This window comes from Oreochromis aureus, linkage group 10 (genome assembly GCF_013358895.1).
Source record: "Oreochromis aureus strain Israel breed Guangdong linkage group 10, ZZ_aureus, whole genome shotgun sequence".
NCBI lineage: Eukaryota > Metazoa > Chordata > Actinopteri > Cichliformes > Cichlidae > Oreochromis > Oreochromis aureus.
This window is the reverse complement of record NC_052951.1, coordinates 7,194,435-7,220,885: the sequence shown is the minus strand read 5'-3', so window position 1 is coordinate 7,220,885 and position 26,451 is coordinate 7,194,435. Positions and strand designations below refer to the sequence as shown.

The window sequence follows — 26,451 nt, the reverse complement described above, 5'->3', positions numbered from 1 at the left end:
TTGTTTCGTTAAGGAGATATGACGATTTGAAAATGCCTCTCATTAGAGAAATCCAGCGGTGATTTTGAACAAACTCTCCACTGACTTTCTATGGAGAGTTTTCAGACTTTGTGTTGCTCTGAGGAGATTTGCAAAACATCTGTAAATCCCACAACAATGATAGTGACATCTTCTGAAAGCCAGCACAAATACCTACGTTTTGATGTATAATTTGTGGGGGTTGAGTGGAAATTGAGCGAATAGCAAGAAGTTGTTCGGACAAGAAGAGAAAATTCAGAAATTTCCACTGTCCACTCTGAGTTAATTGCATAGCAACCATAACAACGCATGTATTTTCTGAAAAATCACAATTTTGCAACTGAAAACTTAAAGAGGTATAAAATTAAAACGGTAGAAGATCTGAAAAAGCTGAATCACTCAGGAATAGCCCAATAATCTGAGAACATTTTAAAGTTTGAATGGAGTTTCTAGGTGAAAGTATGAGGAAGTAGTTAAGTTTCAAAAACAAGCAAGTTTTAGCAGAATTGTGGAAGTTTTCCATTCATTTCAATGGGACAAATTAAAGGAAAAAAGTGTAATATTTTAAGAAGTATAAGAGTAATAAACACCAAAAGTCATAGCACACATTAGCAGAAATAGCAGAACAGTTTAGAGTTTGAACTGAGAAAATGGGTTGAAAACTGAGGAAGTAGTTCAACGGCAAAAAACGTCGGAAGTCCTAAGAATAATAATAAAGAATAAAGAGAAACAGGAACTCAATAGTGTGGAAGCCCTTTGAGGGCATCCACACAATAAAGAGAAACAGGAACTCAATAGTGTGGAAGCCCTTTGAGGGCATCCACACAACTAGAAAAATTTGCATTTCCTGCGAAAATGCTGTGTGGATGCCTTATTGCTGAAGCTGTCTGCTCAAAAACTGAAAAAGATGAAAAGTTGCAAAAGTTGTATGGTGGTGAAAAAAAGAAAAACTGCCCTGAGCAGGAATCAAACCTGGCCCTCCTGGTCTCAAGGAAGCTACTCATCTCACTGAGCTAAACTCACTCTCTCAAAAAAGAGGAGGAGAGACCGACAATTCTACTAAAATGAGCAGAAGCTGCTGAGAATTGTGCTGAGAAGAGGTGAAAAGGCTGAAAATTTTGCAGAAAAGAGGTAAATCAGCAGAATTTCTGCAGAAAAGAGGCAGAACAAAAAGAAAACTGAAAACAAGTTGTGCCATGACCGGGATTTGAACCTGGCCGTTCTCGTTTCAAGGCAGCTGCTCATCTCACTGAACCAAACTCTTTCTCTCAAAACCAAAAGATGGAGAATCTGACAATTTTGCTAAATGAGCAGAAGCTGCTGAGAATTGTGCTGAGAAGAAGTGAAAAGGCTGAAAATTTTGCAGAAAAGAGGTGAATCAGCAGAATTTCTGCAGAAAAGAGGTAAAGAAGCAATAAGTTGCGCTGAAAAGAGATGAATCAGCAGAATTTCTCCTCAAAGGCGGCTATTCATTTCCCTGAGCCAAAGTCATTCTTACAAAGAAGAGGTGGAGAGACGGACAATTCTGCTGAAATGAGCAGAAGCTGCTGAGGATTGTGCTGATAAGAGGTGAAAAGGCTGAAACTTTTGCAGAAAAGAGGTGAATCAGCAGAATTTCTGCAGAAAAGAGGCAAAGAAGCAGAAACTTGCGCTGAAAAGAGATGAATCAGCAGAGTTTCTGCTCAAAAGATTTGTCATTTTTCTGAATACAGCCAAAAAAGCTGGAATTTGTGCTGAAAAGGGGTGAAAAAAATGAAAATTTTGCTGAAAAGGGGTGAAGAAGCTAAAGTATACCAAATCAAAGTATTTGTGCCAAAACATAGTATTTCTGCCATATTGTGGTATTTGTGCCACAAAAGTTACCACATTACAACATGAATACGGATTAAAGATGAAAGAAACTGGCAACAAATTCCTCCACTACAAGCCAGTCTGATACCACTTCTTTGCAGTGTTCACGTTTACTAAGGCACTACCCAAAAGGCGCCACAAGAGAACTACTTTTGAATTTTATCCAATTTCCAAAACTTGTTGAATGTAAAGTCTGCCCTGAACACACGAGACAAGATGGGATACGAACAAGCGTGTTCAGAAGAGATGGGGAAATCTGCAGGTCTTCATAATTCAGAGATAAAATATAAATTATTGAAGATATATGACTTGTAATACACTGTAACTGAGTAGAGGCAAAGCAAAACTGCCTTGACCTGCCCTCAAACAACGTTTTGTAACTCTAAATCTATATGGAGCATCAAAATCATTCTTTCACCGTAAGAAACAGCAGGCTTTGGTGAACAGTCATGGAAATTTTCAGGTCTCTGTTGAAATCAATCAAAAAGATCTGACGAGAGAAAAAAGTGCCTCATTTCCAGAGTTTGAAATCTGAACAGATCTGAGCGAGGGACAAATTTCCTATCCTCAAACAAGTGTAATTCATGGCCAAACGGTAATAGGTGAGGAAGAAATTCTTGAATTGTGAGCATCAGGGATGTCTGAAGATATATTGGCACAAGCCTCATGTCTCAACTTTGTTTCGTTAAGGAGATATGACGATTTGAAAATGCCTCTCATTAGAGAAATCCAGCGGTGATTTTGAACAAACTCTCCACTGACTTTCTATGGAGAGTTTTCAGACTTTGTGTTGCTCTGAGGAGATTTGCAAAACATCTGTAAATCCCACAACAATGATAGTGACATCTTCTGAAAGCCAGCACAAATACCTACGTTTTGATGTATAATTTGTGGGGTTGAGTGGAAATTGAGCGAATAGCAAGAAGTTGTTTGGACAAGAAGAGAAAATTCAGAAATTTCCACTGTCCACTCTGAGTTAATTGCATAGCAACCATAACAACGCATGTATTTTCTGAAAAATCACAATTTTGCAACTGAAAACTTAAAGAGGTATAAAATTAAAAGCGGTAGAAGATCTGAAAAAGCTGAATCACTCAGGAATAGCCCAATAATCTGAGAACATTTTAAAGTTTGAATGGAGTTTCTAGGTGAAAGTATGAGGAAGTAGTTAAGTTTCAAAAACAAGCAAGTTTTAGCAGAATTGTGGAAGTTTTCCATTCATTTCAATGGGACAAATTAAAGGAAAAAAGTGTAATATTTTAAGAAGTATAAGAGTAATAAACACCAAAAGTCATAGCACACATTAGCAGAAATAGCAGAACAGTTTAGAGTTTGAACTGAGAAAATCGGTTGAAAACTGAGGAAGTAGTTCAACGGCAAAAAACGTACGGAAGTCCTAAGAATAATAATAAAGAATAAAGAGAAACAGGAACTCAATAGTGTGGAAGCCCTTTGAGGGCATCCACACAATAAAGAGAAACAGGAACTCAATAGTGTGGAAGCCCTTTGAGGGCATCCACACAACTAGAAAAATTTGCATTTCCTGCGAAAATGCTGTGTGGATGCCTTATTGCTGAAGCTGTCTGCTCAAAAACTGAAAAAGATGAAAAGTTGCAAAAAGTTGTATGGTGGTGAAAAAAAGAAAAACTGCCCTGAGCAGGAATCAAACCTGGCCCTCCTGGTCTCAAGGAAGCTACTCATCTCACTGAGCTAAACTCACTCTCTCAAAAAAGAGGAGGAGAGACCGACAATTCTACTAAAATGAGCAGAAGCTGCTGAGAATTGTGCTGAGAAGAGGTGAAAAGGCTGAAAATTTTGCAGAAAAGAGGTAAATCAGCAGAATTTCTGCAGAAAAGAGGCAGAACAAAAGAGAAAACTGAAAACAAGTTGTGCCATGACCGGGATTTGAACCTGGCCGTTCTCGTTTCAAGGCAGCTGCTCATCTCACTGAACCAAACTCTTTCTCTCAAAACCAAAAGATGGAGAATCTGACAATTTTGCTAAATGAGCAGAAGCTGCTGAGAATTGTGCTGAGAAGAAGTGAAAAGGCTGAAAATTTTGCAGAAAAGAGGTGAATCAGCAGAATTTCTGCAGAAAAGAGGTAAAGAAGCAATAAGTTGCGCTGAAAAGAGATGAATCAGCAGAATTTCTCCTCAAAGGCGGCTATTCATTTCCCTGAGCCAAAGTCATTCTTACAAAGAAGAGGTGGAGAGACGGACAATTCTGCTGAAATGAGCAGAAGCTGCTGAGGATTGTGCTGATAAGAGGTGAAAAGGCTGAAACTTTTGCAGAAAAGAGGTGAATCAGCAGAATTTCTGCAGAAAAAGAGGCAAAGAAGCAGAAACTTGCGCTGAAAAGAGATGAATCAGCAGAGTTTCTGCTCAAAAGATTTGTCATTTTTCTGAATACAGCCAAAAAAGCTGGAATTTGTGCTGAAAAGGGGTGAAAAAAATGAAAATTTTGCTGAAAAGGGGTGAAGAAGCTGAAGAAGCTAAAGTATACTAAATCAAAGTATTTGTGCCAAAACATAGTGTTTCTGCCATATTGTGGTACTACTACATTACAACATGAATACGGATTAAAGATGAAAGAACTGGCAATAAATTCCTCCACTACAAACCAGTCTGATACCACTTCTTTGCAGCGTTCACGCGTTTACTAAGGCACTACCCAAAAGGCGCCACAAGAGGGCACTCCAACACAAGAGATGAGGTGAATGAGCAGAATTTCTGCTGAAAAGAGGCAGAAGGTTCTGTATGTAGAAAAAGAAACACTGTTGAACCATGTGTGAAATAAATAATGAAATGAAATGAAAGAACAACCTGGTTCTGCTCAAATTCACCAATCAGAGGTACTGCCTCAGTCTGCTTCATCAGGCTGTGTACTTGTTTCTGTCATGGAGCGTTAACAAGAATCTGAGGTCCATATTAGAAAAGCTGCTAAAATCATAAAACTTTGCAGAATTGTAATAAATTAGCAATATAAATTACAGGTCTGTGATAGTGTATAAATTTGTAGTGAAAAAAAAAAAACGTGGACCAACGTGGGATTGAACCCACGACCTTTGAGCTGCAGAGCCGTGTCATTACTGATTGCGCCACCAGGAAAGGGGGCGGCGGTCTGAAAGACAGATACTTGGGCAGTCAGAAAATAGATCGCGGTGAGAGGCGAAAAACGCCGTTTTTTGGAGTTACAAAACGTCGTGTAACTCCAAAACTAGGAGAGCAAGTAGCAGAATTCTTGTACTGGGTGAATCAGCCGACTTTGGTGTATTTTGACTGCGATTTTCATAACTCGTTCTACCTCCGTCGCGGAGATATGACGAGAAGAAGAAAGCGGCTTCATTTCAGAGTTTGAAGACTGAGAGAAGGACAGATTTCCACCCCTCAAACAAACGTAATTCATTGCTCAACAGTAAGATAATTGTAAAAACTGCTTCCACTGTGAGTGTCAGCAGTGTCTGAAGATATATTGGCACAAGCCTCATGTCCTAACTTTGCTTTGTTAAAGAGATATGGCGATTTGAAAATGCCTCCCGTTTCAGAATTTCAGCTCTGAATTTCAAAACCTCCCCATAGACTTTGAATGGGGAGTATTGAGACTTGTGTGTCACTCCGAGGCAAATTGCGAAAAAACGGTAAATCTCACAATAAAGATAGTGACATTGTCTGAAAGCCAGCAAAAATACCTACGTTTTGATGTATAATTTGTGGGGGTTGAGTGGAAATTGAGCGAGTAGCAAGAAGTTGTTCGGACATGAAGAGAAAATTCAGAACGGACCAGCACTCACTCTGACTTAATTGCATAGCAACCATAGCAACGCATGTATTTTCTGAAAAATCACAATTTTGCAACTGAAAACTTAAAGAGAGATAAGATTTAAACGGTAGAAGATCTGAAAAAGCTGAATCAGACAGGAATAGCCCAATAATCTGAGAACATTTTAAAGTTTGAATGGAGTTTCTAGGTGAAAGTATGACAAAGTAGTTAAGTTTCAAAAACAAGCAAGTTTTAGCAGAATTGTGGAAGTTTTCCATTCATTTCAATGGGACAAATTAAAGGAAAAAAGTGTAATATTTTAAAAAGTATAATAGTAATAAACACCAAAAGTCATAGCAAACATTAGCAGAAAGAGCAGAACAGTATAGAGTTTGAACTGAGAAAATCGGCTGAAAACTGAGGCAGTAGATAGACGGCAAAAAACGTACGGAAGCAACTTGAAGAATAACTAGAAAAATTTGCATTTCCTGCGAAAATGCTGTGTGGATGCCTTAACGCTGAAGCTGTCTGCTGGAAAGCTGAAAAAGATGAAAAGTTGCAAAAAGTTGTATGGTGGTGAAAAAAAAACTGTCACCCTGACCAGGATTCAAACCTGGCCCTCCAGGTCTCAAAGCAGCCACTCATCTCACTGAGCCAAACTCATTCTGACAAATAATAGGTGGAGAGACTGACAATTTTGCTGAAATGAGCAGAAGCTGCTGAGAATTGTGCTGATAAGAGGTGAAAAGGCTGAAAATTTTGCAGAAAAGAGGTGAATCAGCAGAATTTCTGCTGAAAAGAGGTAAAGAAGCAAAAAGTTGCGCTGAAAAGAGATGAATCAGCAGAATTTCTGCTCAAAAGAGTTTTTCTGAAAAAGCTGAGATTTGTGCTGATAAGAGGTGAAAAGGCTGAGAATTTTGCAGAAGAGGTGAATAAGTAGAATTTGGGCTGAAAAGAGGTGAAAATTCTGAATATTCTGCTGAAAAGAGTTGAATGAGCAGAATTTCTGCAGAAAAGATGGAAAGAAGCAGAACATTGCGCTGAAAAGAGGTGAATGAGCAGAATTTCTGCTGAAAAGACTTTTTTTTCTGAAAACAGCAGAAAAAAATGAAAATTTTGCTGAAAAGGGTGGAAAAGCTGAAATTTGTGTTGAAAAGAGTTAAAAAGTTTAACTGTTAACTGAAAGAAATGTTGCCATAAGCGGGATTTGAACCCGGGCCTCCCAGTCTGAGAACGGATGCTCATCTCACTGAGCTAAAACACGGCTCAACCAGGCAAGGAAAACTAGTGAGGCCACTGATAATGTGCAAAAATGGGCAAAAAATATTGCAAAAAAAATTCAATATCTCAAAAAGTATAGAAGTTATGAGCACCAAAAGTCATAGCAAACATTAGCAGAAAGAGCAGAATTTTTAAAGTTTGAACTGAGAAAATCGGCTGAAAACTGAGGGAGTAGTTAAGCGGCAAAAACGCGACGGAAGCAACTTGAAGAATAATAAAGAACTAGAAAAATTTGCATTTCCTGCGAAAATGCTGTGTGGATGCCTTAACGCTGAAGCTGTCTGCTGAAAAGCTGAAAAAGATGAAAAGTTGCAAAAAGTTATATGGTGGTGAAAAAAAAACATGTCGCCCTGAGCAGGATTGAACCTGGCCCTCCTGGTCTCAAGGCAGCTACTCATCTCACTGACCCAAACTCATTCTCTCAAAAAAAGAGGAGGAGAGACCGACAATTCTGCTAAAATGAGCGAAGCTGCTGAGAATTGTGCTGAGAAGAGGTGAAAAGGCTGAAAATTTTGCAGAAAAGAGGTACATCAGCAGAATTTCTGCAGAAAAGAGGCAGAACAAAAGAGAAAACTGAAAACAGGTTTTGCCATGACCGGGATTTGAACCTGGCCCTTCTCGTCTCAAGACAGCTGCTCATTTTACTGAACCAAACTCTTTCTCTCAAAAACAAGAGATGGAGAAACTGACAATTTTGCTAAATGAGCAGAAGCTGCTGAGAATTGTGCTGAGAAGAAGTGAAAAGGCTGAAAATTTTGCAGAAAAGAGGCGAATCAGCAGAATTTCTGCAGAAAAGAGGTAAAGAAGCAATAAGTTGCGCTGAAAAGAGATGAGTCAGCAGAATTTCTGCTCAAAGGCGGCTATTCATTTCCCTGAGCCAAAGTCATTCTTACAAATAAGAGGTGGAGAGACGGACAATTCTGCTGAAATGAGCAGAAGCTGCTGACAATTGTGCTGATAAGAGGTGAAAAGGCTGAAAATTTTGCAGAAAAGAGGTGAATCAGCAGAATTTCTGCTGAAAAGAGTTCTGCAGAACTCTTTTCAGAATTCTGCTGAAAAGAGTTCTGCAGAACTCTTTTCAGAATTCTGCTGAAAAGAGGTTTTTGCTGAAAACAGCAGAAATAGCTGGGATTTGTGCTGAAAAGTGGTGAAAAAACTGAAAATTTTGCTGAAAAGGGGTGAAAAAGCTGAAATTGAGTTAAAAGTTTAACTGTTAAGTGAAAGAAATGTTGCCATAAGCGGGATTTGAACCCCGGCCTCCCAGTCTGAGAACGGATGCTCATCTCACTGAGCTAAAACACAGGTCATCCCGGCAAGGAAAATCAATGAGGCCACTGATAATATGGCAGAAATGGGCAAAAAATATTGCAAAAAAAATTCAATATCTCAAAAAGTATAGAAGTTATGAGCACCAAAAGTCATAGCAAACATTAGCAGAAAGAGCAGAATTTTTTAAAGTTTGAACTGAGAAAATCGGCTGAAAACTGAGGCAGTAGTTAAGCGGCAAAAAACGTACGGAAACCCCAAGAATGATAAAGAATAAAGAGAAACAGGAAAACAATAGTGTGGAAGCCCTTTTAGGGCATCCACACAATAAAGAGAAACAGGAACTCAATAGTGTGGAAGCCCTTTAGGGCATCCACACAATAAAGAATAAAGAGAAACAGGATCTCAATAGTGTGGAAGCCCTTTAGGGCATCCACACAATAAAGAGAAACAGGAACTCAATAGTGTGGAAGCCCTTTAGGGCATCCACACAATAAAGAATAAAGAGAAACAGGATCTCAATAGTGTGGAAGCCCTTTAGGGCATCCACACAATAAAGAATAAAGAGAAACAGGAACTCAATAGTGTGGAAGCCCTTTAGGGCATCCACACAATAAAGAATAAAGAGAAACAGGAACTCAATAGTGTGGAAGCCCTTTGAGGGCATCCACACAATAAAGAATAAAGAGAAACAGGAAAACAATAGTGTGGATGCCTTGAGGTATCCACACAATAAGAACTAGAAAGCGAAAATTCCAGAAGAAATTTTAAGTGTGCCTATGCCGCTGCTAATCAGTGTAGTTTGCCATTCATACGGCTACAGACAGCAAAACTCAGAAGAGCAGCCATTCTCCACCATGAATTATGGTAAAAACAAACACCGCTCGCGCCTCACAGATGACAGTTTACAGTTTTGGGTAAAGATGAGGTGACTTTGTACAGCCCCGATTTGCAGACGCTGTGCACACAGGTTCATGAGCAGAAGTTCCATTGTACCACGGCAGACCCGACAATGTTTGCACGAACACGCTTTGAAGCATTACGTTATGGACCACTTTTCACACATGGTTGGTGTACCCACCCAGCCAGCTGTAGCTTTTCAACTCACAGCCCAACACACACCCAAAAAACAGCCGAGAGAGCACAGACTACGCCCGAGAGGCGTGATTGCAGATGCCCCTCAGGTGGGTCCACCTCCCCTGCAGCGGCACTGCAGACCACGCCCCGCCACACACATCAAACACGTAAAACAAATATTTATGCACTTTTGCATTCACTTTATGTTTTTTGTTATTTTTACACAGTGTTCTGAATGATGAACAATGGTCTACAGCCAATCTCGTGTATTATTATACAAACTTTGGTTGTAAGATTCAGATAACTATTTAATAAAAGCTAAATAGTTTATATGAGAGTAAGAAAGAAAAGTATATCTTTGTGTCCACCTTTCTCTGTTAATGCCCTACCTGGCCCCCTGGCAAAAGCTGTGCTAGATCCGCCCCTGCACAGTTACCAGCTGTCAGCTACACAAAAAAAGGAGCTTGGTGTTTATTTATCTCTCAGAAACAGTTCATAACTTCCCTTCAACTCATTCATGTGCCTGGATAAAGGATTTCCTCACAAACTGGCCCCAGACTGTGAGACTCGGCCCTCATCTCTCCTCCACTCGCACACTGAGCACCGGCTCCCCACAGGGCTGTGTGCTGAGCCCCCTCCTGTATTCTCTCTACACCCACGACTGCAGTCCGACCCACAACAACACTCTCATCATCAAGTTTGCTGATGACACCACGGTAGTCGGACTCATCTCAAAGGGAGACGAGGTAGAGTACAGAGAGGAAGTCCTGAAGTTGGCAGCATGGTGTTCAGAAAACAACCTGGCACTGAACACTAAGAAAACCAAAGAGCTCATTATCGACTTCAGGAGACACAACACTGACTTGGCCCCCTCTACATCAACGGGAGTGTGTGGAGAGGGTCCACACTTTCCGGTTCCTTGGTGTCCTCATCTCTGCTGACATCTCCTGGACGGAAAACATCTCAGCGGTCATCAAGAAGGCCCAACAGCGGCTGCACTTCCTGAGAGTCCTCAGGAAGTACAAGCTGAACTCCAACCTGCTGCTGACCTTCTACCGCTCGTCCATTGAGAGCCTGCTAACCTACTGCATCACGGTATGGTACGGCAGCTGCACCAAGGCAGATAGTGTGAGGCTTCAGAGTGTGGTCAAGACAGCACAAAAGATCATCGGCTGCCCTCTCCCCTCCCTGTTGGACATTTATTCCTCCCGCTGCCTCAGCAGAGCAGCAAACATTATCAAGGACAGCTCCCACCCTGGCTTCAACATGTTCAGCCTGCTTCCCTCAGGGAAGCGCTACAGGTGCATCAACACAAAACCCACAGACTCAAAAACAGTTTCTTCCCCAAAGCGATAACCACCCTGAACTCACACATGCACCGATAACACAGCCCCCCACTTCCCACTTCCTCTATGGACCACCACTATTTATACCAATTCTATGTGCAATAACTGTATATACATAACACTATTTATACCAATTCCATGTGCAATAACTCAACTGTACATACATAACACTATTTATTACATATTATATTTACGACTTGTAAATTGTACATTTTTATATATATATACACATCTTCTTCCATATGTTAATACTGTCCATATGTATATAGCGCTGCAGAACTGTACCCCCAGCATGTTTACACTGAGTAGGAGATGCTCTGTATCTCATTGTACAACTGTATAGTGACAATAAAGGCATTCTATTCTATTCTATTCTATTCTATTCTATTCTATTCTATTCTATGTCACCTAAAGGGTAAACCTGTTTCTCCATCACCTGTTCAGCTCTGATGATTCAGTAAGGACATCTCCTGGTTTAGACCAGCCCTTTTTACAGCTGTGGCTCCAGCAAACATCAGCTGATACTAGAAATTAAAATCAAATGAATTCTAACAACAGCTGATCAAGCTTAAACGTACTGCTGTTATTTAGCGCGATAAACAAGAGCAAAAAGCCGATCGTTGATCAGTTTCATGATTGCAACAGGCGAGAAAATGACAGGGGACGCTTCATAACCACAGAACAAATCGTAATATTTTCTCTGAATGTGGGACGATTCCGTTTGTACGGCAACTCTACGAACTAACGCTTATGAATAAAATAAAGTCCAACGTCAGTAACTTAGCGCCACACAGCTGTATACAAACTCCCGTCGTGCTAGCTAGCACGCAGTACGATTGTAAAAAGTCAGCACAATGAAAACAAACTACACCTAAACTCGGTTTATATCTGACCCAAATAGAGTGCAGTTCATAACTTCTTACCTGAAATTCAGTTCACCTCACGCTCCTGCCTTCGGTTTCCAGCATCATCGGCCCATATAAACGAAAAATAATTCTGGTTTCCCTGATCCACGATTGACCTCCGCGTTCTGTCATAACATAATAGTCCAGCTCCAGCCGCACAAAATGATCTAACATATATAACCCTATTGTCAAAACTGTTTGGCAGAGAAGCGCGGGAAAATTTTCACTAAAATATTAATATTTAAAAAACTATAATAGTCATAAACACCAAAAGTCATAGCACACCATTCCTGATCCAGCCGCACAAAATGAGATAACATATATGAAGCTTGTCTCAAAACTGCGGGGCGAGATTCGCTGCAAAATTTCAGGCGGAAACTGAAGAATAATAATAACTAGAAAAATTTGCATTTCCTGCGAAAATGCTGTGTGGATGCCTTAATGCTGAAGCTGTCTGCTGAAAAGCTGAAAAAGATGAAAAGTTGCAAAAAGTTGTGTGGTGGTGAAAAAAAAAATGTCGCCCTGAGCTGAATTTGAACCTGACCCTCCTGTACTGAAGGCAGACACTCATCTCACTGAGCCAAACTCATTCCCGCAAAGAAGAGGTGGACAGACTGACAATTTTGTTGAAATTAGCAGAAGCTGCTGAGAATTGTGCTGATGAGAGGTGAAAAGGCTGAAAATTTTGCAGAAAAGAGGTGAATCAGCAGAATTTCTGCAGAAAAGAGGGAAAGAAGCAGAACGTTGCGCTGAAAAGAGGTGAATCAGCAGAATTTCTGCTCAAAAGAGTTTTTTTCTGAAAAAAGCTGAGATTTGTGCTGATAAGAGGTGAAAAGGCTGAGAATTTTGCAGAAGAGGTGAATAAGCAGAATTTGGGCTGAAAAGAGGTGAAAATTCTGAATATTCTGCTGAAAAGAGTTGAATGAGAAGAATTTCTGCAGAAAAGATGGAAAGAAGCAGAACATTGCGCTGAAAAGAGGTGAATGAGCAGAATTTCTGCTGAAAAGACTTTTTTTTCTGAAAACAGCAGAAAAAAATGAAAATTTTGCTGAAAAGGGGTGGAAAAGCTGAAATTTGTGTTGAAAAGAGTTAAAAAAGTTTAACTGTTAACTGAAAGAAATGTTGCCATAAGCGGGATTTGAACCCGGGCCTCCCAGTCTGAGAACGGCTGCTCATCTCACTGAGCTAAAACACGGCTCAACCAGGCAAGGAAAACTAGTGAGGCCACTGATAATGTGCAAAAATGGGCAAAAAATATTGCAAAAAAAATTCAATATCTCAAAAAGTATAGAAGTTATGAGCACCAAAAGTCATAGCAAACATTAGCAGAAAGAGCAGAATTTTTTAAAGTTTGAACTGAGAAAATCGGCTGAAAACTGAGGCAGTAGTTAAGCGGCAAAAGTGTAACGGAAACCCCAAGAATAACTAGAAAAAGTTTGCATTTCCTGCGAAAATGCTGTGTGGATGCCTATAACGCTGAGCTGCTGTCTGCTGAAAAGCTGAAAAAGATGAAAAGTTGCAAAAAGTTGTATGGTGGTGAAAAAAAAATGTTACCCTGAGCAGGATTCGAACCTGGCCCTCCTGGACTCAAGGTAGCTACTCATCTTACTGAGCTAAACTCATTCTCTCAAAAAAGAGGAGGAGAGACTGACAATTCTGCTAAAATGAGCAGAAGCTGCTCATTTTTTGTGCTGAGAAGAGGCAAAAAGGCTGAAAAGTTTGCAGAAAAGAGATAAATCAGCAGAATATCTGCAGAAAAGAGGTAGAACAAAAGAACAAAAGAGAAAACTGAAAACAGGTTTTGCCATGACCGGGATTTGAACCTGGCCGTTCTGGTCTCAAGGCAGCTGCTCATCTCACTGAACCAAACTCATTCTCGCAAAAACAAGAGATGGAGAAAGGGGCAAGTTTGCTAAATGAGCAGAAGCTGCTGAGAATTGTGCTGAGAAGAAGTGAAAAGGCTGAAAATTTTGCAGAAAAGAGGTGAATCAGCAGAATTTCTGCAGAAAAGAGGTAAAGAAGCAATAAGTTGCGCTGAAAAGAGATGAATCAGCAGAATTTATGCTCAAAAGAGTTTTTTTCTGAAAACAGCTGAGATTTGTGCTGATAAGAGGTGAAAGGGCTGAAAACTTTGCAGAAGAGGTGAATCAGCAGAATTTCTGCTAAAAAGAGGTAAAGAAGCAGAAAGTTGCACTGAAAAGAGATGAATCAGCAGAATTTCTGCTCAAAAGAGTTTTTTCTGAAAACAGCTGAGATTTGTGCTGATAAGAGGTGAAAATTCTGAAATTTCTGCTGAAAAGAGTTCAATCAGCAGAATTTCTGCTGAAAAGAGTTCTGCAGAACTCTTTAAAAATTCTGCTGAAAAGAGTTTTTTTTTGCTGAAAACAGCTGAAAAAGCTGGGATTTGTGCTGAAAAGTGGTGAAAAACTGAAAATTTTGCTGAAAAGGGGTGGAAAAGCTGAAATTTGTGTTGAAAAGAGTTAAAAAGTTTAACTGTTAACTGAAAGAAATGTTGCCATAAGCGGGATTTGAACCGGGCCTCCCAGTCTGAGAACGGCTGCTCATCTCACTGAGCTAAAACACGGCTCAACCGGCAAGGAAAACTAGTGACCCCACTGATAATGTGCAAAAATGGGCAAAAATATTGCAAAAAAATTCAATATCTCAAAAGTATAGAAGTTATGAGCACCAAAAGTCATAGCACACATTAGCAGAAAGAGCAGAATTTTTAAAGTTTGAACTGAGAAAATCGGCTGAAAACTGAGGCAGTAGTTAAGCGGCAAAAGTGTACGGAAACCCCAAGAATAATAAAGAATAAAGAGAAACAGGAAAACAATTGTGTGGAAGCCCTTTAGGGCATCCACACAATAAAGAATAAAGAGAAACAGGAAAACAATAGTGTGGAAGCCCTTTTAGGGCATCCACACAACTAGAAAAATTTGCATTTCCTGCGAAAATGCAGTGTGGATGCTGTAATGCTGAAGCTGTCTGCTGAAACTAGCAGAAAAAGCTGAAAAGTTGCAGAATTTGTAAAAACTTTGCAGAAGCAAAGGAACTTTGCTAAAATGTAGTAACTTAGCAGAACTGCAATATCTTAGAGGAAACATAATACTTGGCAGAAATACAATAGCATAGCAGAACTTAGCAGAAATATTGTAACTTACCAGAAACACGATAACTTCTCAAAAATACAAGAATTTAGGGAGAAATAGTATAAGATAACAGAAAGAATATATTTAGCCAAACATTCTTAAACATTACAGAAATACTATGATTTAGAAAAACAGTACAACATAGCAGAAATGCTGCGATTTACCAGAGACACTGTAATTTACTATTAATATTGAAATTTTTAATAAAAATACTATGTTTTAGCACAAATACTGTAATTTGACAGAAATACTATCATTTGGCAGAAATACTATGTTTCAGCAGAAATACTCTGGTTTAGCACAAATATTATAACATAGCAGTAATACAGTTATATAGCAGAAATGCTATATTTAGAAAGAAAAATATAATATAGTAGAAATACTATGATTTAGCAGAAATACTATGATTGAGCAGAAGTACTAAGATGTAGTAAAAGTACTTTGATTTAACAGAAATACAATTATGGAGGAGTAATACTTTAAAATGGGAGAAATATTGATACACACACACATACACAGAGCCTAAAGGGAACAGTATTTGTGCCATGGAGTGTTAACAAGAATCTGAGGTCCATATTAGAAAAGCTGCTAAAATCATAAAAGGTTGCAGAATTGTAATAAATGATGAATATGAATTAGTGGTCTGTGATAGTGTATTAATTTGTAGGGAAAAAACACATGTTGCCCAAGGTGTAATTGAACCCACGACCTTTGGGTTGCAGACCTGTGTCATTACCAACTGCGCCACTGGGAAAGAGAGCGGCGCCTGGAAAACAGGGTGATGAGCAGTCAGAATTAGATTGCGGTGAGAGGCAAAAACGCTGTTTTTGGAGTTACAAAACGTCGTGTAACTCAAAAACTAGGTGGACTAGAAGCATAATTCTTGTACTGGGTGAATCAGCGTACTTTTCGTGTACTTTGACTGTGATTTGCATTGCTCTTTGTACATCTGTCGCTGAGATATGACGAGAGAAGAAAGGGCAGACCTCAGATATGATTGGCTGGCTGGGAAGCCGTGCAGGCCCTGATATGTAAATTTTATATGTATCAGTCCTCACAGAGGATTAGCTGCCTGGGGACCTGGCAGAAATATATACAAATAGTATGATTAAGCATAAATACTACATTTAGTAGAAATACTATGTTTTAGCACAAATACTATAAAATGGCAGAAATACTATAATTAAGCAGAAATACTATATTTGGCAGAAACACTATATTTAGTACAAATCTTATGAAATAGCAGAAATAATATGATTTAGCAGAAATGCTGTATTTGGCACAAATCTCATAAAATAGCAGAAATAGTATGATTTAGCAGAAATGCTGTATTTAGCACATATACTGAAAAGCAGCAGAAATGCTATGACTTAGCACAACAGTAATAACTTATAGAAAAATTGGAAAAGCAAAATGGACAGCTGGAAAAATCCTGAACATGCTAAGGGTCCCTCAAATCTAATTGTTAATTTGAAAAAAAAAAATCAGCAAAAAAAAGTATAACAGTCACACAATCACAAATATGGGCACATATGGAAACACACATGCACAGAGAGACACACACAGGACCAAATTCAGTCAACCAGTCTAAATATATTGAATTTAAGTGATATAATAAGATGCTCCCATCAAATGGCTCTCTCTCGCTCTCTCTCTCTCTCTCACACACACACACACACACACACACACACACACACACACACACACACACACACACACACACACAGAGCCTAAAGGGAACAGTATTTGTGCCATGGAGTGTTAACAAGAATCTGAGGTCCATATTACAAAAGCTGCTAAAATCATAAAAGGTTGCAGAATTGTAATAAATGATGAATATGAATTAGTGGTCTGTGATAGTGTATTAATTTGTAGGGAAAAAACACATGTTGCCCAAGGTGTAATTGAACCCACGACCTTTGGGTTGCAGACCTGTGTCATTACAAACTGTGCCACTGGGAAAGAGAGCAAGCGCCTGGAAAACAGGGTGATGAGCAGTCAGAATCAGATTGCGGTGAGAGGCGAAAAACGCCGCTTTTTGCAGTTACAAAACGTCGTGTAACTCAAAAACTAGGTGGACTAGAAGCATAATTCTTGTACTGGGTGAATCAGCGTACTTTCGTGTACTTTGACTGTGATTTGCATTGCTCTTTGCACATCTGTCGCTGAGATATGACGAGAGAAGAAAGGGCAGACCCCAGATATGATTGGCTGGCTGGGAAGCCGTGCAGGCCCTGATATGTATTTGTATGTATCAGTCCTCACAGAGGATTAGCTGCCTGGGGACCTGGCAGAAATATATAGAAATAGTATGATTAAGCATAAATACTACATTTTTTAGAAAAACTATATTAAGCACAAATCCTATAAAAAGCAGAAATACTATATTAAGCAATACAAATATCCTCTAAAAATCCTATAAAAAGCAGTAAAACTGTACTATAATTTGGTAGAAAAACCCTAATTAATCAAAAATACTAAATTTGGCAGAAATAGCAGAAACACTATATTTAGCACAAATCTTATGAAATAGCAGAAAGAGTATGATTTTGCAGAAATGCTGTATTTAGCACAAATACTGAAAAGCAGCAGAAATGCTATGACTTAGCACAATAGTAATAACTTAAATAGAAAAATTGGAAAAGCAAAATGGACAGCTGAAAGAATCCTGAACATGCTAAGGGTCCCTCAAATGTAATTGTTAAATGAAAAAAATCAGCAAAAAAAAGTATAACAGTGACACAATCCCAAATATGGACACATATGGAAACACACATGCACAGAGAGACACACACAGGATCAAATTCAGTCAACCAGTCTAAATATATTGAATTTAAATCATATAATAAGATGCTCCCATAAAAACTCTCTCTCGCCCTCCCTTTCTCTCTCTCTCTGTCTCACACACACACACACATATAGGGAGAGACAAGCAAGTTTCTAGGTCAGTCAAGCAGCCTGGGAGCTGCTAAATTTGAATCCACCAATCAGAGAGGCTGTGTACTTTTTCCCACCAAAACAGGTGCAGCCGTTTTTACACACTCAGCACAGAGAGAGACAGGATTTCTGCAGTGTATTTCTCATAGTGAGGATTCCTCTCAAACAAATGGCCATAATTTCCTAACCGTAGGGGCTAGAACGGTCATTCTTACACCGTTTTGTTCAGAAGAGATGGGCGAATCTTCAGGTGTTGACAATTTATCATTAAAATATGAATTATTAAAGATATTTGACTTGTAATGCACCATAACTGAGTAGAGGCGAAGCAAAAACTGCCTTGACCTGCCCTCAAACAACGCTTTCTAACTCTAAATCTATTTGGAGTATCGATATAATTCTTTCACCGTAAGAGACAGCAGGCTTTGGTGAACAGTCATGGAAATTTTCAGGTCTTTGTGGAAATCTATCAAAAAGATATGACGAGAGAAAAAAGTGGTTCATTTCCAGAGTTTGAAAGCTGAAGAAATCTGAGCGAGGGACAAATTTCCTACACTCAAACAAACGTAATAGCTAGGTTTCATTTGACGTAGACGTGACGTCGACGTAAAGCGCGAAATTTGACTGGCGGTCGGAAGTGAAAAAGATAAGCGCAAAATCACAGACAGACAGTACGCAAAATGCCTATGTCCTGTTGTGTTTACGGATGCTCCAGTAGGTCGACCAGAGAAACCGATAAACGGTATTTTAGGGTACCAAAAATAGCCCAACGAAGAGGAGAAAAATGGAAAATTCTAACCGAAAAACGTAGGAAAAAATGGATTTTAAATTTACGTTTACAGTCGGGAGGAGCAGAGTCTGCCAATGCCCGTGTCTGCAGCGACCACTTCGTCAGAGGTAATGTTATGTTTGCAAACGAACTTATTAGCATTAGGTTGTCGTTAAATTCTCGTTTACTTAGTGCTTTTAAGTTAGTAGTCTAATATTGACTTGATTGGGACTATAGGCTGCCCAAGTGCTTTGGATGACGAAGAGTCGGAGGACTGGGCTCCGACGGTCAATCTCGCTCTGAACGAAAACCCAGATCGGAATCAGTTCTCAAGCGAGAGAAAAGAATGAAGCTTAAGGCAGAACAGCATCGATGTGCAGAGGCGATTTTGGATATGCAACAGACGGCTGAGAGCCCGGATTTGAGCCTAGTGACAGTGGAGAACCCCGAACTGCAGCTTCCAGCTGAGAATCCACAACCAGAAGACTTCAGTGTGAATGAGACATTCACTTATCCAGGTAAGATATTGTGCTGAGATGTAAAACAAACAAGAATCATGTCAAAGAGAAAAAGATGCCATTATCTGTAATGATTATGGTCCAAGTTACATATTACATGTTTGTGATTTTTTAATCACAGAGTAAATCCATACCATTTTATTCAGAAAAAAAGAAAAAGTGGCACTTATTACCGTCAGGCACACACCACAGGTTTTTGTACACTGCTATGGTTCTTATATTGCCAGATTCCAGACAGTCTCCTTTCACAGATAAGTAAAGATATCCGTAATGTAAGGTTTCTGTGGTGAGAAACATATAAATATATTTTTTTTTGTTTAGACGCAACATGTTTTTTTGTTGATTAAAAAAATAATTACATTAAATTAACATAGTGAATTAAACACATTACACCAGATTCTAATAGCCCACTAAAAACTCCTACAGTGAAAATGAGTAAAATTGAGGTTGCCTCTATTATGCTGATTATGCTCCCCCACTGTTATATTGCAGGCCGTGCGGCTGCTGGATGCCAGACAGAGCTGACGATGGATGACATCGAGAAGATGGAGGATGTTTTGAGACAGAACACAGCAGAGCTGGTTGATCTTGAGCAAGGCTCTGGACACACAGTTCAGCCAGGAGGCTTTGAAAAAAAAAATGAAGACAAGACAAAGTTCTACACAGGGCTCCCCAACTTCTTAGTTTTAATTCAGATTTTTGAACTGTGCGAGCCCTATATCACCTCGGGACCTATGTCTTTGTTGTCCAAATTTGAACAATTCATACTAGTTTTGCTGAGGCTGAGACTAAATCTGCCCCTGAAAGATTTAGCTTTCAGGTTCAATATTTCTCTGTCCACTGCTTCTAGAGTTTGGCATAAAGTAATTGACATACTTCATAAAAGGTTAGAGTTCCTAATTGAGTGGCCAGAGCGACATGTTCTTCAAGCTACGATGCCACTGAGTTTCAGACAGGCATTTGGATGTAAAGTGGCTGTGATTGTTGATTGCTTTGAAGTCTTTATTGAGAGACCATCTAATCTTCTTGCACAAGCTCAAACTTGGTCCAACTACAAGCACCATCACACTGTAAAATTTTTGATTGGTGTTGCCCCCCAAGGCTACGTCACTTACATATCTTCTGCCTGGGGAGGGAGAGTTAGCGATAAGCAGATCACAATAGAGAGTGGCCTCCTAAAGAACTTGTTACCTGGAGATATTGTCCTTGCAGATCGTGGGTTCAATATTGGCGATAATGTGGGGTTTTACTGTGCTTCACTACAGACACCGGCATTCACTAAAGGGAGAAAACAGCTGTCAGCCTATGAAGTGGCAGAGACAAGGAAAATAGCCAATTTGCGTATCCATGTTGAGCGAGTCATAGGTTTAGTCAGGAGGAAATATCACATTCTGCAGAGCAGGGCTATGCCAATAGAGAACATGTCCACAAAGCCAGGTGAGACACATGCATTGATCGACAAGATTGGGGTAATTTGTTGTGCCTTATCAAATCTCTCGAGTCTGTTGTCCCACTGGAGTAAGGGGTGGGTGGTAATCAATCAGTTAAAAAAAAAAAAATTAAATGTCTTGTCACTGTCACGGCTCACAGAAGGGGTGGAGAGGAAGAGTAGTGTCCAGTATCTGCTGCTTGGCTCTGGTGATAAGTAGAACAGGGTAGAGTAATAGTAGTACCTAAGTCCTGACTCCTGATTAGTCTGTAAATGTTTTCAAATGAAATATTTTTCTCCAACTGTCATATTGTGCTGGCAGTTTGTACAGTATTATACTGTGAGATGGATTGCAATCTATTTTGTTTATTTGTTTAAAAGTCTAATCTTGTAAATAAACCACCAATGTATTATTATGCTGCCTCAATAGCATTTAATCATTGTGTAGTGTTACACAACACTTAAATGACACAATTAAATGTACAATAAAATTAAATGACAATTTGTGCTCTAATGCTACGTCAGAGCAAATACAATAGCCAGAACTCATAATGACTACCATCAGGTCATAACAATATTCAAAATGTCATTATGTTGTCGTCCTTTTATCACATTACACATGTATGTTTGTAACTTGCTGTCCCAGTATTTCTGGGAGTATACTGTTTCTAAAAAACACTCAACTTTAGGAATCGCATCATCCCAAAACTCAAGGTCAGGCAAAATCCTTTCAACAAATATGTCATTGCGGTTCCACACAACAAAGTCACAGTACTCTGCATTTGCAATGTGAAGCTGTGCCTGAATTTGGTAATAGTAGTCATGAGTTGGGTCCAGTGTGACATTATCCCGTCACTGATGAGGCAGAAGCCCTTCTCCCCAGCACGCATGCGCAGGTTGACCCGCATCTTTCTGAGAGTGTGGGCACTAAAATCACAGTGATGAGAACAACAATCAAGATTTATCTGATGAAACAGTGAAGAAGCAAAGATGATGGGTGTGGTCTGTGTTATCATAATCTCTCATTGCCCAAAACAAATGTCTATTTGAGACAGACAATAAAGCCTCATCTTATCTTAATTGAACAATAGATTAGAAATTAGAAAAGGTATTTCCTGCATTTTTACTTAGTTCACTGATTCTTATGGAAAGATGTCACACCTATGGCCTTGACTACAACAGAGTCAATACCTTAATCTCGCAGATGCCAGTTCCATGACAGTCACAAGTGACTATCCCATCAGGGAGGACCCCATGTATGGCCACTTGGGGTTCAGCCAGAGACCGCTGTCCATACATGAGAAGCCTGCATGCTCCTGGCTCATAAGCTTCTCATATGCTCCTCTGGCTTGTGCTTCATGTTTGCATCCATAACTATAAACAGTACACATGCCAAACATGAAAAGGAAATTATTACTTAGTATTGGATGTGTAAAACAGTAAAGTGATGTATTATACAATATGCCATTACCCTAAACTATACTTAGTTCTTACCCTGTATAACCCTAGCCGTATAAGCCTATAACTAACCTCCATCTTCATAACACTTTTTAGTTACAGTTATGGACAGTTTCATACCCCAAATCTTAACTCTGCCTTACCCTACATCAAACCCTAAATACCTTGTAGCAGCTGTGGTGAACCTATATGCCTCTGGATAGCATATGGCCTTGATCAAGCTCTTTGATGGTTGCTGGGGGTTGGTCTTAAGAACTTGTTTCAGCTTAGAGGCAGTTACGCGTCCAGCTCTTTGCCTAAACCAAATACTGCTTGCACTCTGACTTCGAGTCGCCTCTCTACAGCCTGGACTTGGGACAGGGTGAGCTCTTCAAGCTGGAAGTCCAGGCATAGCTCTTCAAGGTCTTTGGGGGAGCTGCAGTGTCTCTGGTGTTCTGTACTCAGGCACAGTTTTAGGAAGCATGCTAGACTGGGGACAAATTCTTTGTGGTAAGGTTCCCTAGACATCAGTGCTGCACTCCTTGGACAGTTTTTGCTTAAACTCTCAAAAAAACCTACAGTATGTCTCTGAATCTCTCTGCACTCTTGGGCATGGAAGTGATTTCCCAACCTTTTGTGTACTTGTGCAGCCATCAATGGAACACTCAAGCTTTCGTTTTTTTGACTTTGCTGAAGAGAAGTCAATCAGAGTTACTGGGCAAGCAGGAATCTGGAAAAATTAAGCCAAAAGAAGATCATTAAAATTTAAAAGCTCTTTTCCAAAACGCTATATATTCGTTTCCAAAATATTCGAAATTGAACAGTGATGGCAGTGGAGTGAGTATGTGTGTTTTAGGCTGGGTATAGTGGTTGGTTGGCAGTGAAGTGTGTGTGTGTATGTTGGGTGGGGATGGAGGTGCCATGTGCTGGGTATAAAAGGAGTGGAAAGTAAGCAGTTCCATGTTGATGAAAATGTGGTGTGAGGAGTTGTGAGTATTGAGGAATGCATGAGAAATGTGAATATATAAAGTGCTGCAGTCAGGTGTGTGTGCGCAGAAAACAAGTGCTAGGGTGTTGAGGCATGCATGAGAAGGGTGTGATATACAGTATACGGTTCTGCAGTCATGGTTATGTTAGTCATGAAAAGGAAATGGCTTTTAAATGCTGTTATAGCGTTTTGGAATAGAACTCTTCATTTATTAAAGTACTGCCTTTTGTCTGACCCTCACCTGCAACCTGCCCGGCTGATTAGATCTACCAGGAGCTTGAAGCCCCCGCCGGTATAGCCTACAGGGTCATTGAGGCACTCAAGCTTCCCCACCACGACAAGGTAGCAGTATAGGGAAGATATTTTATCCTACTGTCACATGAAGTCCCAATATAACATTCTTTATCCTTCATTTTGCTTTTGGCTTACCTTTTTAACATGAGATGGCATCAGCCACTTGCACTGCTCTGATGTGCATGTCGCTCTCATTTTCACCCCAGCTTCAACTGCAAAAAGAACAGCTCCAACGCATGCGAGCATGATTCTGATAGTCTGGAAATAGAGCACATAATCTTTTAACATGAAATGCAATATTTACAGTACATTTTGATGATGCATAGCTTACTAATACTAATGTGCAATGGCACTTTATTTGAAGTAACATGTTTATTCATTAACTCTTTCTCAACAGCCTATAGACAAATCATTATCTAGGTGATGACATGACTGAATAGTTCTACCCTCTATCTGAAAAATGCATCTGAGTGTCATGAGGGATCTAAGGCAATCACACAAATTCTTAGCTGATGAATTCTTAGCTAAAAGAAAACACTCTCTCCCACTACTACTGAAGTACACCTGCAAAATGCTAGCAGTGCCCTATGCGTATATGTGTGTGTGTGTGTGTGTGTGTGTATGTGTGTGTTCTCATTGCAATAACATCCTACTTAATTAGGCTACTAACCCTGCCATACAATTGCAATGAGCTGCAATCACTTCTCCATCCTCCCTTGCAATTACCCAAGTCTTCAGAGGTGTCTCGTTAGACCTCTGGGAATGGTTTACCTTGAAACAAACAACTGTCACTCTAACGAAGTCCTAAGGATGTGGCATGTTTGTTGACGTTAAAAGCCGCCACCGCTAACTGTTAGCGTGTTTAAGATAAAGCAATATAAGAACAAACACTCACCCTTGCAAACACCAAACTGTATCCATCACGGAAGCGTTTTGTTCCAAGGTTGTGGACCCACCCGCTGACAAAAAAATTGTACGCCTCCAGACTCTTGAAAGCTTTCATTTGCTGCCTAGTGTAGTAAGAAGTCTGGAGGACCAAGTAGTTGGTGATATCCACAGCCTCGATAGTAGGCAAATCCTTTACTTCTGTGGTGTATTCGGACATTTTCAAAGAATACGGATCACGTCCGATATATTTTTTAACTATCTGTTTATATCTCTCCCGAGAAACGGGGTCTAAAGTTGCACAATAGCTGCTCTCCTGACTCTCCACAGTGTCCTCCATGTTTACTTCCGCCCTCCACTCAAAAATCGCGCTGCCTCCGCACGTCATCAGAACCACGTGACCGCAACCCAACTATTCATGGCCAAATGGTAATAGGTGAGAAAAAAAATCGTACACTGTGAGCGTCAGGAGTGTCTGAAGATATATTGGCACAAGCCTCATGTCTTAATGTCGCTTTGTTAGGGAGATATGACGATTCGAATATGCCTCTCATTACAGAAATCAAGCGGTGATTTTGAACAAACTCTCCATTGACTTTCTATGGAGAGTTTTCAGACTTTGTGTTGGTCTGAGGAGATTTGCCAAAATTCTATAAATCTCACAACAATGATGGTGACATTTTCTGAAAGCCAGCAAAAATACCTACGTTTTGATGTATAATTTGTGGAAGTTGAGTGAAAATTGAGCAAGTAGCAAGAAGTTGTTCGGACATGAAGAGAAAATTGCCAAAGGTAGAGTGGCTCACTTAGAACCAAGTGCATAGCAACCATAACAACGCATGTATTTTCTGAAAAATCACAAAGATGAAACTCAAAACTTAAAGAGGGATAAGATGAAAACGGTAACAGATATGAAAAAGCTGAATCATTCATGAATAGCCCAATAATTTGTGAACATTTTAAAATTTGAATGGTTGTTCTAGGCGAAAGTATGAGAAAGTAGTTAAGTTTCATAAAAGAGTAAGTTTTAGCAGAATTGCGGAAGTTTCCCATTCATTTCAATGGGACAAAAAATTGCATAAAAAGCTTAATATTTTAAAAAGTATAACAGCAAAAAATACCAAAAGTCATAGCACACTTTAGCAGAAATAGCAGAATAGTTTAAAATTTGAACGGTGAAAATAGCACAAAAATTGTTGAAGTAGTTAAACAGCAAAAACGTCACGGAAGCAACTTGAAGAATAACTAGAAAATTTGCATTTCCTGCGAAAATGCAGTGTGGATGCTGGAACGCTGAAGCTGTCAGCTGAAACTAGCTGAAAAAGCTGAAAAGTTGCAGAATTTGTAAAAACTTTGCAGAAGCAAAGGAACGTTGCTAAAATGTAGTAACTTAGCAGAACTGCAATATCTTAGGGGAAACATAATACTTGGCAGAAATACAATAGCATAGCAGAACTTAGCAGAAATATTGTAACTTACCAGAAACACGATAACTTCCCAAAAATACAAGAATTTCGGAGAAATAGTATAAGATAACAGAAAGAATATATTTAGCCAAACATTCTTAAACATTACAGAAATACTACTCTATAGCAGAAATGATATATTTAGAAAGAAAATATAATATAGTAGAAATACTATGATTTAGCAGAAATCCTACAATATAGCTCAATTACAATGATTTAGAATAGATACTATGATTGAGCAGAATAGTAATAACTTAAGTGAAAATATTGGAAAGGTAAAATGACAAGCTGAGTAAAAAGGAACATGGTTAAGTTTGCTCAAAACTAATTTTTGCTCACCTGTGAAAAAATAAAATAAAAATACATTTAGAAATACAAATAAGAACAGCCAACAGATACACACAAAATTAAATATGGATACACAAATCACCAAATACACAGAAAATCAAATATGGATACACAAATGTACAGAGAGAGACACACACACAGGGTCTATGCCAGTCAACCAGTCTGAATATATTGTATTTTTATCCAACAATGAGATGCTGCCCTAAAAGGGCTTTGTGTGTGTTTCTCTCTCTCTCTCTCTCTCTCTCTCAAACACACACACACACACACACACACACTCAAACACTCACACCCACACTCAGGCTCACACACACACACGCCGCACACACACACATAGCATCAGCAAGTGAACAGGGGCTGTTAACAGCATGTTTCTAGGTCAGTCAAACAGCTGTGAGATTCTCAATTTGAATCCACCAATCAGAGGGGCTGTGTGCTTTTTCCTGCCAAAACTGGTGCACCAAGTGCAGGCTTTTACAGCACAGAGAGAGACAGGATTTTGCAGTCTATTTCTCATAGTGAGGACTCCCCTCAAACAAACAGCCATAAATTCCTAACCAGAGGGGCTAAAACGGTCATTCTTAGACCGTTGTGTTCAGAAGACATGGGAGAATCTTGAAATGTTGACCATTTAAAATAAAAATATGAAATATCATAGATATATGACATAGATGATTGGTTGTCTTAGAAGCCATGATTGCCCCAATATGCAAATTTGAATGTGC

General features: G+C 39.4%; 1 protein-coding gene and 1 long non-coding RNA gene across 2 annotated transcripts in view; one reads left to right on the top strand and one right to left on the bottom strand.

The window, feature by feature from the left end:
* The window catches only part of alcama (activated leukocyte cell adhesion molecule a), a 189,695-nt gene that overhangs the window by 79,451 nt on the left and 83,793 nt on the right, over nt 1–26,451 (top strand). The gene's annotated exons all lie outside the window — the stretch shown is intronic.
* Nucleotides 21,211–23,259, bottom strand: LOC120442271. The gene is made up of 4 exons (XR_005614614.1): nt 23,163–23,259; nt 22,377–22,475; nt 21,500–21,682; nt 21,211–21,235 (listed from the first exon to the last, which is right to left on the bottom strand). It is a non-coding gene; the product is annotated as an uncharacterized LOC120442271 (long non-coding RNA).